Genomic DNA, 17,669 nt, shown 5'->3' with positions numbered 1-17,669 from the left:
AAAAATTGAAGTTTTGTTATACAATTATGTTATACAATACATGCATGTTTTGTTCAAATCAAAAAAATTTCCTGATCCATTTGGACATTTCCATCAGCGATGACATATCCCAGAAAGGAGATTGTTGGTGAAACTCACATTTCTTGGCCTTCACAAACAATTGGTTCTCCAGGAGACGCTGAAGGACTTGTCTGACATGAAGAACATGTTCTTGGGCAGACCGGGAAAAAAACAGGATGTCGTCCAGGTAAACAAACACAAAACGGTTTAGCATGTCCCGGAGCACATCGTTTACCAGAGCTTGAAAAATAGCCGGGGTGTTGGTGAGTCCAAACGGCATGGCCTGGTACTCATAATGTCCGCTGGCTGTATTAAAGAAGCATTCTCCAACCGCTGAAACACACTTTTCAAGGTGGCGAGATGATCAGACCAAGTAGACGAATGAATCACCACATCGTCAAGGTAAGCAGTACTATTTGGCACATCCCGAACACAATGTTAACTAGGGACTGAAAAGTAGCAAGTGCATTACACATTCCAAAGGGCATCACAGTGTATTGTACGAAGTTATCAGGCGTAACGAAAGCCGGGATGTCAGAAGCTTGAGAGGTCAGAGGTACCTGCCAATAACATTTTAGCAAATCTAACTTACTTATGTAAGCAGCAGAGCCAATTCTATCAATGCAGTCATCTAAACGAGGTAAAGGAAAATAATCAGACTTTGTAACTGCATTTACGCAACGATAGTCCGCACATAAGCGGGACGTACCGTCAGGCTTAGGAACGAGAATACACGGGGAACTCCAGGAGCTGTTACTGGGTTTTGCCATGTCATTCTGTAATAAATAAGCTACCTCACTTTTCATTACCTATCTTTTCTTAGCATTAACCCAGTACGGATGCTGACATATAGGAACAGAGTTCCCCACATCAAAGTCATGTTCCAAGACGGACGTCCGACTTGGAACGTCCTGAAACACATTGAGAAAACTATTTATCAATAGGATGAGATCATTAGTTTGATCGTTATCCAAATGTTCAATTTTAGAGGGTAACTTTTTCAGTATATCCGAATTATATAAGCATTCACACTGCTGTAACTTATGGCGTAACGCCAAACCGTCCTCCTTATCCACCACTGCAGCCACACTGGAGACGGCAGGCTGGACCAGCTTACCTGAGGAGCTGTCTGGAGAATCACGCACATAATATGCTTTCAGCATGTTAACATGACACAAACGGGAAGAATGCCTACGATCTGGGGTCTTTATCACATAAATGGTGTCACTGAGTTTCTTTTCCACAAGATACAGCCCAGAAAAACGTGCCGACAGAGATGAGCCAGGGATTGGCAACAAAACTAAAACTTGAGCCCCTGGTGCAAAAGAACGGCCAACAGCCTCTTTGTCATAATGTAACTTCATGTGTTTTTAAGACGAGGAGAGACTTTTGGGCTAACGCAAATGCGGCGTGCAGCTTCTCCCGCATCTTACTGACATAATCCAACACATTTTTAGGGGCGCCACTGGGTGTAGGAGATGGGATATGCTCCTTCAAAACTTTTAGCGGACCCCGTGGGGTGTGTCCAAACACAAGGTCAGCAGTGCTGAAACCTAAGGACTCTTGTATTGTTTCCCTGAGAGCAAATAGGACAAAAGGCACCCCCTCATTCCAATCGGTACAGGTATCCATGCAGTACTTGCGTAGCATCGCTTTTAGCATCTGATGCCAGCGTTCGAGGGCCATTTGACCCTCTGGATGATACGGACTGGAGACCCGATGGGAAATACACAGCGTCTTTAACACATTTGAAAACAGTTTTGACATAAAGTTGGTTCCTTGATCAGTTTGGATTACTTTAGGGAGTCCAAACATAGAGAAGAACTTCACTAGTGCCTTCCCCACAGTCTTAGCCGTTATAGTACGGAGAGGAATAGCCTCTGGGTATCAAGTAGCACTGCACATTATTGTTAGTAAGTACTGGTTACCTGACCTGATTTTCGGTAACAGACCTACACAATCGATTATCACTCGTTCAAACGGTTCCCCCACCACAGGAGTCGGGCAGAGCGGCGCACGAGGAACTGTTTGATTCGCTTTCCCAGTGAGTTGACATACATGACAAGTTTTACAAACTTGGACCACGTCAGACTTCAAACCTGGCCAGAAAAAATATTGAAGGACTCGGTTATAAGTCTTCGTGATCCCCAAATGTCCGGACCACGCCTGGTCATGGGCGAGTGACAGCACCTGCTGTCAGAAGGGTGTTGGAACAACCACTTGACACACTTCACTCCAGTCAATAATGGTGTCATGAGCTGCCCATTTACGCATCAAAACTCCTGCTTCCATAAAGTAGGCGGTCTCCCTTGTTTTAGCTTCCTGAGTGGAAATTACCAAAGCAAAACACTTGCGAAGACTGGCGTCTCCCTTTTGACATTCAATCACCTTCTCTTGGGTGACAGACAAAAGAATGTCATGTAATTGGGGCGCGATTTTGCTTTCCCCGGCCTTAGTTTCTACAGGGGTAAAAACCATTGGCCATTGTCTTGTACCTCAACATTCTCAAAAATGGAACTAGCCAAATCCACCACATCTCCTAGCTTGAGAGATTGTGCCCTCGTTAACACACAAGCAGGAAAAACATGGGGAAATGCTTGAACCAATTTATCATCTGTAGTTTTGATTTCTGGATTGTCTACTACTTCTAACACAAGAGTCAGGTTACAACCAGCGATATCGTTCCCTAGTAGCAATGTGACTCCTTTTACTGGCAGTGTAGACGCTACACCAACACGGAAACGTCCTGATACCAAGTCTGACACTAAGTGGACTCAGTGTCATGGTACAGGTGCGGTTTTTGTCTCTATACCCTGTAATATGACATGCGAGCCACAATACGTTTCAGGAGACCAGGGTAAAGCATCAGTAACGATTACTGACTGCGCCGCCCCGGTGTCTCATAACATTTGTATGGGCTTTTGATCCGCTTGTTCTCCACTAACCGGCAGAGATAAACGGAGCATAGATAGGATCCGGTTTCCCAAATGCTGAATCAATAACTCAGTCCAACGGACGAGCAAAAGACCGGACTAAACCACGCTTTTCAATTTAGGGGATAGTGACAGGGATTGTTTCGGTTTATTTTTCAAAACCGGGCAATCCGCAATCACGTGATCCTGTTGGTGACAATAAAAACATTCACGGATTTTGTGCGAAGGCTCAGGGTCGTTGGAGGAAAAGCGACCCGAACGAGGCACTGATGACGTAATCGTTCGGCCTTCAAAACGAGGTACACCAAACAGTCTTGTGTGTCAAAGCGTACTCATCTGCCAACACTGCTGCCTGGGCCAATATCGCCACTTTCTGTTCATTTAAATGAACTACAATTCTGTCAAGGAGGTTGCTTTTAAAATCCTCCAACAGCATCAACTCCTGAATATCAGCAAAGGTGTTAGCTTTGCTGGCTGAACAAAATCACTTAAACAGAGACTCTTTTCCCTAGCAAACTCAGCAAAAGTATAGTGAGAGGGTTTTTTGTGGTTCCTGAAGCGTTGCCTATAAGCTTCAGGCACCAACTTATAAGTCCACAACATGGTTGTTTTAACAATATCGTACTGTAAACTGTCTTCCAGGGAGATTGCAGCTACTACTTCCTGGGTTTTCCCAGACAATTTACATTGCAACAGGAGTGGCTAAACCTCGAGTGGCCAATGCAGCGCAGCGGCCACACGCTCAAACGCAGAGAAATAGGAATCAACTTCCAACTCCCAGAATGGAGGGACTAACGCAATATTTTTACTCACATCTAAGTGGGCTTGATGATGGGCAGGTTGTGGAATCGCACTGAAGCCAGCGTCTAGCTCCAGTTGTCAGATCCTCTCCTCCTTGTCGATTTCCATTTTCCTAATTTCTAAATCAAACTTCACCTGTCTATCTCTCTTTATCTTTTTGCTCCATTTCCAAACGGGCCAGCCTCACCTTTAGCCTTGCGGTCCCGTCTGAACGACCCGAAGCAGAAGATAAAGGGTCGAATCGGAGAAATGTAAATGGGATATGAGCAACCCCTTCCTCTGCCCTGTCCTCCGACTTGGCATCGGAAGGTCTACCCGTCTCCTCTCCTGAGCCTCCCTCTTGTCATCTTTCAACAAGAAAATGTGTTCTCATAACCTCTCTGGGCTAGGTGGGACGTTAGCGTCCCACTCTATTCAACAGCAAGTGGAATCGCGTGCCGCAAAATACAAATACCTCAAAAATGCTATAACTTCAATTTCTCAAACATATGACTATTTTACACCATTTGAAAGATAAGACTCTCGTTAATCCAACCACATTGTCCGATTTCAAAAAGGCTTTAACCTCTTACATCTAGACGTTCCGCTAGCGGAACACCTGCTCCAATATCCAATGACAGGCGTGGCGCGAATTACAAATTCCTCAAAAATCCCAAAACTTCCATTTTTCAAACATATGACTATTTTACACCATTTTAAAGACACGACTCTCCTTTATCTAACCACACTGTCCGATTTCAAAAAGGCTTTACAATGAAAGCAAAGCATTAGATTATGTCAGCAACTCAGAATTACTATTAGAAAAATTGGATTACCTTTGCTGTTCTTCGTCAGAATGCACTCCCAGGACTTCTACTTCAACAACAAATGTTGTTTTGGTTCCAAATAATCCATAGTTATATCCAAATACCTCCGTTTTGTTTGTGCGTTCAGGTCACTATCTGAAGGGTAACGCGCGAGCGCATTTTGTGACAAAAAAATTCTAAATATTCCATTACCATACTTAGAAGCATGTCAAACGCTGTTTAAAATCAATTTTTATGCTATTTTTCTCGTAAAATAGCAATAATATTCCAACCGGACAACGTTGTATTCATTCAAAGAGTGAAAGAAAAAAATGGAGAAGTCTAGGACAAAAAGGCTTCTCAACAGTTTTTACCCCCAAGCCATTAGACTCCTGAACAGGTAATCAAAAGGCTACCCGGACTATTTGCATTGTGTGCCCCCCCCCCCCCCCCCCCCCACATTGGCTAACCAGGCTATCTGCATTGTGTCCCACCACCCACCACCCGCCAACCCCTCTTTCATGCTACTGCTACTCTCTGTTTATCATATATGCATAGTCACTTTAACTATACATTCATGGACATACTACCTCAATTGGGCCAACCAACCAGTGCTCCCGCACATTGGCTAACCGGGCTATCTGCATTGTGTCCCACCCCCCACCACCCGCCAACCCCTCTTTTACGCTACTGCTACTCTCTGTTCATCATATATGCATAGTCACTTTAACTATATCTACATGTACATACTACCTCAATCAGCCTGACTAACCGGTGTCTGTATGTAGCCTCGCTACTTTTATAACCTCGCTACTGTATATAGCCTGTCTTTTTACTGTTGTTTATTTCTTTACTTACCTATTGTTCACCAAATACCTTTATTGCGCTATTGGTTAGAGCCTGTAAGTAAGCATTTTACTGTCAGGTCTACACCTGTTGTATTTGGCGCACGTGACAAATAAACTTTGATTTGATTTGAAGCAAACAGCCAAGATAACGCAGGATTGGCTTTGGGACAAGTGAATATCCTTGAGTGGCCAAGCCAGAGCCCGGATCGAACATCTCTAGTGAAACATGAAAATAGCTGTGCAGCAACGCTCCCCATTCAACCCGACAGAGCTTGAGAGGATCTGCAAAGAAGAATGGGAGAAACTCCTCAAATACATGTGTGCCAAGCTTGTGGCATCATACCCAAGAAGACTTGATTCTGTAATCGCTGCCAAACATGCTTCAAAAAAGTACTGAGTAAAGGGTCTGAATACTTATGTAAATGTGATATATTTTTTATAGATATTTTTTATACATTTTCAAAAATGTCTAAAAGCCTGTTTTTGCTTTGTCATCATGGGGTATGATGTGTAGATTGATGAGGGGGAAAAAACAACTTAATCCCCTTTCAGAATAAGGCTGTAATATAACAAAATGTGGAAAAAGTCAAGGGGTCTGAATACTTTCCAAATGCACTGTATTTTGTATTAGTTGTTGACACTGCCGTGGATAATTTTGCCCAACCATTCTGGTGTCACTTTGTGTGTTTGACAAGACAAATGTCATGTGAGACACACGCACACACACACACTAACTGGTCCATCCACTGGAAAACGCCCAGTCGATCTCCTAGCTGCATTGTCTGAACTTCACTGTTGTGTTATTTGGTAGATCCTCCTCACAACCCCCCAACTAAGCTATAGTTCCTGTAGTTAACTGTCATTAGAGTAGAAGAATAGACATGGTAAATTGAGTGTCCTTGTTGCTACCAATAGACAGAGACCTTAGATTCCACAGACCAGACAGACAGAGAGGGCATACTATAAGTTTAGAGAACTTGAATTCAACTTTTTTTGTTGTTGAAATTATATGGTTTCTTATATTATTACATCATCAAACATGACTCATTGCTCAATATCACTTCATTCTCCAAAACGTCTCATATCAACATCTTATCTAAAGTGAACTGGAATGTCACATCAGTAGCGTTCACACCTACCTAAGATATGCACTGTGTCTCTCATTTGTCATTTCCTATAAACAGGTGTTGATTCACTCACTTGACAATCAGATGTGAGTAGTTGTGCCAGTGTTGTAATATAAAGAAAGTGAAGTTATTTCAACGCTATTAAGAACGAAAGGACACTGATACAGACAACAGAGGCAATCACAGGAAGTGTCAGTAATTCGCCGTAAGTAGCGTTAAGAAATCTTCCCACACCCATACTGTACTACTCCAGTTCTATTGCAGCTAGCATGGCAAAATGGTACTGTGGTGACTTTTATTCTGCTATTGTGACATCCACAAACTGAACAGTAGTCACGTACACTCACATGTGACACAGTATGTACATGCTTACAAACAAACTATGTGCACACAAAAATGTGGACTTTTAATCTGCTATTGCACCATAAGTTGATTTATGTGTACAGGCGCACAAACTCACTGATACGTACATACACATTATCATAGTGTAAACACACTTAACAGAGACCACGCACAAAAACTAAGTGGACAAAACATTATGAACACCTGCTCTTTCCTTGACGTAGACTGACCTGGTCAATCCAGGTTAAAGCTATGATTCCTTATTGATGTCGCTTGTTAAATCCACTTCAATCAGTGTAGATGAAGGAGAGGAGACAGGTTAAAGAAGGATTTTTAAGCCTTGAGACAATGTGTGCTATTCAGAGGGTGAATAGGCAAGGCTATAGATTTAAGTGCCTTTAAACAGGGTATGGTAGTAGGTGCTAGGCACACCGGTTTGAGTGTGTCAAGAACTGCAAGGCTAGGGTTTTCACTCTCAACAGTTTCCTGTGTGTATCAAGAATGGTCCGCCACCTAAAGGACATCCAGCCAACTTGACACAACTGTGGGAAGCATTGGAGTCAACATGTGGAATACTTTTGACACCTTGTAGAGTCTGAGGGCAAAAGGTGGTGCAACTCAACATTAAGAAGGTGATCCTAATGTATTGTACACTCAGTGTATATGCAGGCAAACACCAACACCATCGCATGCCCACTTCCATTTCCATACCATGGCATGCTCTGACCAAGTACAGTTAAAGTCGGAGGTTTACATACAGTTAGGTTGGAGTCATTAAAACTCGTTTTTCAACCACTCCACACATTTCTTGTTAACAAACTATAGTTTTCGGAAGTCGGTTAGGACATCTACTTTGTGCATGACACAAGCCATTTTTCCAACAATTGTTTACAGACAGATTATTTCACTTATAATTCACTGTATCACAATTCCAGTTGGTCAGAAGTTTACATACACTAAGTTGACTGTGCCTTTTAACAGCTTGGAAAATTCCAGAAAATCATGTCATGGCTTTAGATGCTTCTGATAGGCTAATTTATATCATTTGAGTCAATTGGAGGTGTACCTGTGGATGTATTTCAAGGCCTACCTTCAAACTCAGTGCCTCTTTGCTTGACATCATGGGAAAATCAAAATAAATCAGCCAAGACCTCAGAAAATAAATTGTAGACCTCCACAAGTCTGGTTCATCCTTGGGAGCAATTTCCAAACGCCTGAAGGTACCACGTTCATCTGTACAAACAATAGTATGCAAGTATAAACACCATGGGACCACGCAGCCGTCATACCGCTCAGGAAGGAGACGCGTTCTGTCTCCTGGAGATGAACGTACTTTGGTGTGAAAAGTGCAAGTCAATCCCAGAACAACAGCAAAGGACCTTGTGAAGATGCTGGAGGAAACAAGTACAAAAGTATCTATATCCACAGTAAAACAAGTCCTATATCATCATAACCTGAAGGGCCGCTCAGCAAGGAAGAAGCCACTGCTCCGAAACCGCCATTTAAAAAGCCAGACTACGGTTTGCAACTGCACCGTAGTCTGGGGACAAAGATTGTACTTTTTGGAGAAATGTCCTCTGGTCAGATGAAACAAAAATAGAACTGTTTGGTCATAATGACCTTCGTTATGTTTGGAGGAAAAAGGGGGAGGCTTGCAAGCCGAAGAACACCATCCCAACCGTGAAGCACGGGGGCGGCAGCATCATGTTGTCGGGGTGCCCTGCTGCAGGAGGGACTAGTGCACTTCACAAAATAGATGGCATCATGAGGCAGGAAAATTATGTGGATATATTGAAGCAACATCTCAAGACATCAGTCAGGAAGTTAAAGCTTGGTTGCAAATAGGTCTTCCAAATGGACAATGACCCCAAGCATACTTCCAAAGTTGTGGCAAAATGGCTTAAGGACAACAAAGTAAAGGTATTGGAGTGGCCATCACAAAGCTCTGACCTCAATCCTATAGAACATTTGTGGGCAGAACTGAAAAAGTGTGTGCTAGCAAGGAGGCCTACAAACCTGACTCAGTTACACCAGCTCTGTCAGGAGGAATGGGCCTAAATTCACCCAACTTATTGTGGGAAGCTTGTGGAAGGCTACCCAAAATGTTTGACCCAAGTTAAACAATTTAAAGGCAATGCTACCAAATACTAATTGAGTGTATGTAAACTTCTGACCCACTGAGAATGTAATGAAATAAATAAAATCTGAAATAAATCATGCTCTCTACTATTATTCTGACATTTCACATTCTTAAAATAAAGTGGTGATCCTAACTGACCTAAGACAGCAAATTTTTACTAGGATTAAATGTTAGGAATTGTGAAAAATTGAGTTTAAATGTATTTGGCTAAGGTGTATGTATATTAGACGTGATGGTATTACTGTGTGTGTTAGTATGACTGACATAGTGTGATGGTATGACAGAGCTGTGATGTAATGTCTATGAGGTAAGGAGATCTACATGGGAAGGTAAGGTCAAATAGGGAGGGAACCACTGCACAAAAGCCGTCCATACAGTAGGAACCCCAAGCCTAGTTAAAATACCGACCTGAAAGGGTTGGGTTTGTACAAACAATATGGAGGGAGCCGTGCTCTCACGTATCCAATTATATACCAGCGATGGAAGTTGGGAAGGAAGAATTAATTTAGGGCCACAATGAACTTGAACAAAGTGGAACATTTATACAGTAGCAGTAAAGGTGGCATACATATTTAAGATGCAGGGCATGACAGATTTCTCTCACACACACACACACACACACACACACACACACACACACACACACACACACACACACACACACACACACACACACACCTCAAGTCTCATGATCTTATTTGCAAGGGTAAAACCAACTCCGCACGCACTAACACATGCACACACACACACACACACTCTGACAACACATAACTTAAGCTTGATAACAGTATGTAAAGTCAAATCATATTTATTGTCCATCTCTTTTGAGAAAACAGACCATTTCCCCACATCCGTGTGACTAAGGAGGAGTGTTTTCCTTTCAGATGTCACCAAACAGAAGGACAGCATGAGGTTGTTCAAACCTGTCTATCTGCTTTGAGTGGGTACAGTGTCATTCTTATCCAGAATAACTAATATAGAGTAGCTTTCCTAGACAGTCCTAAATTGGAGTTTGAGATTGTGAGTATTTGAGCCAATAAGTGGTTCAACTAGTGGAAATTCTGATGGACAGAAAAACAGGAAACTTAAGAGCACTGTTAAAAATAGGTTACCCAAGGCATTCTGAAGAATTTTAACCGTAATCAGCAGTAGAAAGAATAACAAAGCCCACTCCAGCCCCTGGTTCCATAAAAAGCAGAGGGATGGGGCTGGAGAAATGTAACCACTCTCAAATTCATAAACAGAGCTATGGATGCAAGGTCTGACCATCCGTGATATCAAAATTATATTTTGAAGCATGTTTTGAAGCTTTGTTTAGATTTTCTTTGTGTTAAGGGAATTTTGAATCCCAATGACAATAATTAACAATCAATAAGCTTTGACTAATCCCCAAGGTTTGTAAGACTCTGGGTTAAGAATAATAACATGGCAAGGACTCAGCTTTCTTCCAAAGGTCTGTACTGTTTATTCAGAGAACGTTCTAAAGTCAAAAATTAGGACTCAGTCCTTTTATAATACACACCTACATTCCTATCTTTAGACCACTCCCTTCTCAAACAACCAGTACTTTTCCACTAACCACAAAGAACCATAAAAGTTTCACCTCCCCTCCCCCGTTGGGACCCTCTTGGTTTGAAACCCTCTAATGGTTTTCTATTACCTACTCTACAACTTCACTCTGTTTACATCCCTACTAAAGGATATAACATCAAAGTATTACAATCCTAACCGATCTACCCATATCCTGGTTTTATCTTCCCATGAATCTCAAACATATCACCCTATCCTATAATTTCAGGATGGAACACTTAAGTCATTATCCTAACCCATACAAATTATTCTAACACTTTGTTTAGAAACATTGGAGTAAAATAAGCTTATATTTTGGGTTCTGATGGGGCACAACAGTTGAACTGAGCTCATGAGGCATTTATAAGTTATATTCTTCATGAATCAATTGGTAAATATATTCCATTTATAAGTCCAAAAATGTATTGTGCCTTTAATCCTCCTGTTGTGTTAGTTTCTTGTGAATTCATTTTGTGTTCCTGGTCCAAAATGGCCGCCCCATTATAGCTGATTATAAATCCATAATAATACATATATTATCACCTAATGTTGTGTTAGATCTATTTATCAACTTAAATTTGTGTGAACATTATACGTTTTTAACTTCTATTTGCTATTTATGGCCTGTAGGCCTCATTGACATGAGCTCATACAACTCGTTATGAGTAAAAAAGCATAATGTATGCATTATTTTGACAATAACAAATACTCAGATGAAACATATTGTGCAATTTATCACAGACTACCTTGTGTCAAAATGTAACAAGGACTCTCTCCTCCTCACCAGTGTCATGATCAAAGATGATCAAGAGTCTCACACACAGTATATAGTTTGGTCATTGTGCCGGCACAGAATTAATTGTAAGCAAGGCCTCAAAAAAGCTTTATATACCAGAGCTGCGAGAAAAGTTATATATATTGTTGAAACAATGTTGCAATTGTTTGTGAGAATGCTAACAGGTGTGGTTCCTGTGGGGGAAAGATTCTATTGGGGAAAGGTTCCCATGGGGGATGCCATGGAAGCCAAGAAGGGGAGTGAGGTGTGTGTGTGTGTGTGCTCAAACACACATGCATGTGGGGGTCTGGGAGAGGAAGTGTGTCCATTTGATGAATAGGCATGTGCCTGATCTGAATTTTATACACAAATTGTAGTCTCACCCACTCAAATCTAATGACCGGTCCTTTTTGACCGGTGTTGTGCCGAAACGCTCCCCCCTGCCAGAAAAGCTCCCCTTGCCTCCTAATTTCCTTAATTTTGTGGCTAGAGTCAAATACTTTCTGTGGCACACATCAGAGTCAAATACTTTCCATAGAAAAAACTTCACATCAGGATAGGCAACCGAAAAGAATGCTTAATGTATGTGTGTTATATTAAAACCTCTCTCGGGGAGGTGGGACGCTATCGCCCCACCCACGGTTCACACTATTCAACAGCCAGTGAAAAATCAGAGCGCCAAATTCAAAACCACAAAATGTCATAATTCAAAGTTCTCAAACATAGGACTATTTTACACCATTTTATAGATACACTTCTCCTGAATCGAAACACGTTGTCCGATTTCAAAAAGGCTTTACAGCGAAAGCAAAACATTAGATTATGTTAAGAAAGTACATAGACACAAATAACCACACAGCCATTTTCCAAGCAACTAGATGCATCACAAATACCCAAAACACAGCTAAATGAAGCACTAAATTTTTACGATCTTCATCAGATGACACTCCTAGGACATCATGTTACACAATACATGCATTTTGTGTTCGATAAAGTTCATATTTATATCCATAAACCCCATTTTACATTGGCGCGTGATGTTCAGAAAATATTTTGCCTCCAATACTGCCGGTGAATCAGCACAACAATTTACAAAAATACTCACCATAAACGTTGATAAAATATTCAACTGTTATTCAAAGAATTATAGATGAACATCTTTATGCAAACGCTGTGACAGATTTAAAAAAAGCTTCACGAGGAAAGCACACTTTGCAATAATCTGAGTACTGCGCTCAGAAAAATACACCAGGCAATACAGTTACCCGCCATTTTGGAGTCATCTAAAATCATAAATAGCATTAGAAATATTCACATACCTTTGATGATCTTCATCAGAAGGCACTTCCAGGAATCCCAGGTCCACAATAAATGTTGCTTTGTTCGATAAAGTCAATAATTTATGTTCAATTAGCTCCTTGTTGTTAGCGCGTTCAGTTAGCTACTCCAAGTGTAGGAAGCCCTCGGCAAATGTCACGTCGAAAAGTTAAAAAAGGTTATATTTACGTTCGTTCAAACATGTCAAACGTTGTATAACATCAATCTTTAGGGCCTTTATCACTTAGAACATCAATAATATTCCAACCGGACGATTGCAATGTCTTGAAAAACATTTTGGAACACAGCTAACTCTCACGTGAACGCGCGCCAATGAACGCCAGTACCTTCCTGAGTCAACAACTTCCAACTTCCTCTGTTCGCTCTCTGTTCATCATAGACGCCTCAAACAACTTTCTAAAGACTGTTGACATCTAGTGGAAGCCTTAGGAAGTGCAAAATGAACCCTTAGTCACTGTGTGTTCGATAGGTAATGACTTGAAAGGACGACAAGCACCAGAATTCTCACTTCCTGGTTAGATTTCTGTCACGTTTTTGCCTGCCATATGAGTTATGTTATACTCACAGACATCATTGAAACAGTTTTAGAAACATCAGAGTGTTTTCTATCCAAATCTACTAATACTATGCATATTCTAGTTCCTGGGCCCGAGTAGTAGGCCATTTAATTTGGGCACGTTTTTCATCTGGCCGTGAAAATACTGCCCCCTACCCTAGAGAGGTTTTAAGGACAACAAAGTAAAGGTATTGGAGTGGCCATCACAAAGACCTAACCTCAATCCTATAGAAAATGTGTGGGCAGAACTGAAAAAGTGTGTGCAAGCAAGGAGGCCTACAAACCTGACTCAGTTACACCAGCTCTGTCAGGAGGAATGGGCCAAAATTCACCCAACTTATTGTGGGAACCTTGTGGAAGGCTACCCAAAACGTTTGGCCCAAGTTAAACAATTTAAAGGCAATGCTACCAAATACTAATTGAGTGTATGTAAACTTCTGACCCACTGGTAATGTGATGAAAGAAATTAAAGCTGAAATAAATCACTCTCTACTATTATTCTTACATTTTACATTCTAAAAATAAAGTGGTGATCCTAACTGACCTATGACAGGGAATTTTTACAAGGATTAAATGTCAGGAATTGTGAAAAACTGAGTTTAAATGTATTTGGCTAAGGTGTACGCAAACTTCCAACTTCAACTCTATTCAGGCTGTAGCCTAATAAACCGCATGGTTTCCCGAGTCATAATGGCAGGTACACACACCATATCATCGCGTGACTCCAACTGTACTTCGATATGATGGTTATTATATCAATATTTGCGCATAAAGGCGTTTCCACCACCATTTCTCGTCTCATTAATTTGACCAACACAAAAAGATCGCACCATGTCGAACAAACAAATTATCTGTCGGCATTTATAAAATTGTACCGTAACTACCTGTTTCCATTACAGCTGTACTGACTTTACTCGCATAAAAACTGTGGATAGAAACATGGTTAGTGTCACAGAAGAGGAATGTGTTGTCTCTTCATTTTTTTGTTCAAACAGAATGGCAGCCTGATGTATTTCAACCTTGTCTAGCTGTTTGGAGTGGGTGCAGTAGGCTATGTCATCATGGCTCATAGAGTAGTTAACCTAGACAAATTGATGCTTGAGATTTTGTGGGTGTTCTGAGGGACAGAAAAACAGGGGTACTTTAGACCTCATACTTTAGAACATATAAGGACTTATATACAGATTGTCCAAGAAATTCTGAAGAATGTAATGAAGATAATTTAAAGAGTGCCAATTAATGTGTGGCTTTCTGGCTATGGGGAGTAAATCGCTTTCTTTGTCTTTTTTTACTGTTGTTTCAGTCAGTTATGCACTCTATTCACCAAGACCTGTCCCCGACTCACCTATACAGTATTAAATCTCACCATCCTCACAACGCACTCATCTATCACCCCAGAATCCTTTATTTTACTGTAATAGGATAACTATTACAAAAGCAAATCTGTCATTCTATCCACCCGTCTCTTCCTCTAACTGTCAGTTTCATCTTTCATCAGACAGGTGCCCTGCTGCCATTGGCCCTCACCCAAGGCCATGGTTTCTCGTAAAAGCAAAACGTTTTGCCTCTAACATGTCATTGACAATGGTAATCAGTCTGAGATTCTGTTGACTGTACGCTTGTTGACAAGGGGACCATTTGTGTTTGTTTGTGTCTTTCTGATCATTCCATGTAGTCCTACAACCATTTAATTCCTATGTATGTCTGTCTGTCTGACTTCCATATAGCCTATGTAATAGTCTACACTGGAGATCTATGCGTGGGTATGCCTGTGCACCAAGCTTTCTTTCTTTAAAAAAAAATGTACTGCCATTCTATGTGTTCTGATTCTATATAAAATGTATTCTGAGGTTTATAGATGGGTTGGTTGTAGACATGTGCACAACTATGGGACAAAACAGACAGGGTTGACATCAGTCAAAACACCTCAACACAAGACATGGTATCAAGAACAAGATAAAACTAGCTGAAATGGTCCACCTACGATTCCCCCGGTAGCTTTTTGCCATAGCTTCTAGCTATTTGGCCATTCAGAATCACAATAACACACATGGGACTTCTGCCCCATGTGGTGGATGAATCAGAATTAGTTGGGTAACATAGATAATTAAGATGTTTTATTAGTATAATATGCTTATGTGAGATACTTGTCATTAGAAAGTGTCCTTTGGACTCTGGTGTCTTTCAGTTGCACGTTTCCCTTAGCTGGGGCTCAGACACTTGGGGCCCAGAGAGGGGAGAGGTCAGACTTGTTTTTTACATGTCTCTGTTGCTATGCAGAATATCAGCAAGAGAGGAGGACAGAATGAAATATTGTCTTCATGTGAATGTGTCTTTACCTATTCTTAAACCATGTGAAGGGATGGCATGATTAATGGGGAACCAATTACTTGTCTCCACAATGTCTGTGAGCAAGTCACTCCCTCCTTTTCTTTATTGTGGGGAGGTTTATAGTAGTGTCTGGGACCATTGTATGTCCTCTCTTAGATCTCGCACTTATCCTGTGATAGTATATGGCCTAGAGGGTCACTCCCCTCAGTGAGCTTGTCCAGGAGTGGGGTCAAGAGGGGGTTTGCTTGAGATGGGAGTATCTAGAGTTGACAATTGATATATGCCATTGGATGAAATGTTGTTTTTGTTCTATGAAGTACCAGGGACGAGATTAGAACCTCGTCATTAGGGATCAAACTGAACGATAATTTATAGTGAATGCTATCTGGCTGTAGATACTCCTCTCTAAAGTAAACAGTCTTTCTTTGTGAACTGTTCCTAACTATCTGTGGTTTGTCATGTCAAAAGGGGGTGGATATTTGGGTATAAAATATCTCAGTAGCCATTGTGTTGGAACCTTCCTGGTTCATTCGAGAGAGTGCATCATTGAAGGTCAAGTGCTTTTGCAAAAGTATCTTAAGTATTAAAGATGTAGTTTAACTCAGATTGGTGTGTTTGTAACTCTCCTCATTTGGTAATGCAGAAATTAGCCACCACACCCATTGAATCGAGCTCATCGTTTTCGTGATGTCATCTAACCCATCTATTACTAAGTCCCTGAACCTAACCCTAACTTTGCTTATTATCCACAAGCCGACTCAACCCTAACCCTAGCCATTGCCCTTACCCTAGCTTCATGTCCACATGCCAGTTCAACCCTAACCCTATAGCCTCAACCCTAACCCTAAACCCTAACCCTAGCTTCATGTCCACACCCCAGCTCAGGAAGTTCCCAAAGTAAGTTTGCTGATTACATTTTTATATTGACATTAAAGTCTGAAAGGCACTTGAAGTCAGGAGTATTGTTTGGTTGCCCGAAGATTGTGATCACTTGCCCAAAAATGGAAATGAGCTATTTATATGGAGAACTGCCACATATTGCCTGCCTTTCACCTACACATACACTCTTAGAAAAAGAGGTGCTATCTAAAACCTAAAAGAGTTCTTCGGCCATCCCCATAGGAGAACCCTTTGTAGAACCCTTTCCACAAACTTCAAACTTTCACTTAAACAATGGTAGGAACCAGAAAGATCAGTGTTAGACTACTTAAATTCTTTGCAGATGGGTTGTTTTCATTAAAAAAATCACCGGCCTGATGGGGTAACCGCAGAGCAGGCTCAACCTTGCGCTATTGCTCAGTTCACTTGCCCCAGGCAATAGGGCAACCCTAAAGCGGCAATCAGCGGTAGAAACAACAACAAAGTGGTCTACCTGCCCGGAAAAGCTGTGGGATGGGGCTGGAGAAATGTAACCACTTTCAAATTTGTGGGAATTCTGCAAATGTTTATTATTATTTTTCACTGATCAAGAGCCACTGAACATGCCAATTGGCAGATGTGTTTTTCTGTTGCTCATTAGAAGAAAAAAAGATTTCAGTCTTGGAGGTGTGTTTACTGACCAATTCCACGTTTGGTTAATGATGTTTTTATCCCATGAGACACTGAAGCTGATCTTAAAAAGCCACTGAACACGGCAATTAGCAGTTGTGTTTTTTTTCAATTGTGAAGTGCTGTCTTATGAAAAACGACGGAGCTGCTGGGCAGGTCTGAATCACTTTCTATGCTATTGAATAGAGAGTAATCACCACAGCTGTTCACCCCATCTTAGTGGACAAATGGACATCATCAAATTAAAACGCAACCTTCAACTACCCGGTGTGACGCATGGATGTTCCAAACTCCGTTTTAGATGAGACTGACTTTATGACCAAAATTATACTATTCACACTTTGTAGTCAATTTTGAAACTATAACAATTGTTTATGACTCATATCAATGCAACAGAGTCCGTTTTCAAAGGGATTTGTTGCTTTTCAAAGGCAGTCAGTCTTTAACTTTCTTTGTACATAATGTTTCCTCCATCGGTTTCTATGACCGGAAATATCCTATATTTCTCAGAAACAT

Source organism: Salmo trutta, chromosome 8 (assembly GCF_901001165.1).
Source record: "Salmo trutta chromosome 8, fSalTru1.1, whole genome shotgun sequence".
Lineage (NCBI taxonomy): Eukaryota > Metazoa > Chordata > Actinopteri > Salmoniformes > Salmonidae > Salmo > Salmo trutta.
The sequence above is the reverse complement of the archived record's forward strand: the minus strand, read 5'-3'. Positions refer to the sequence as shown.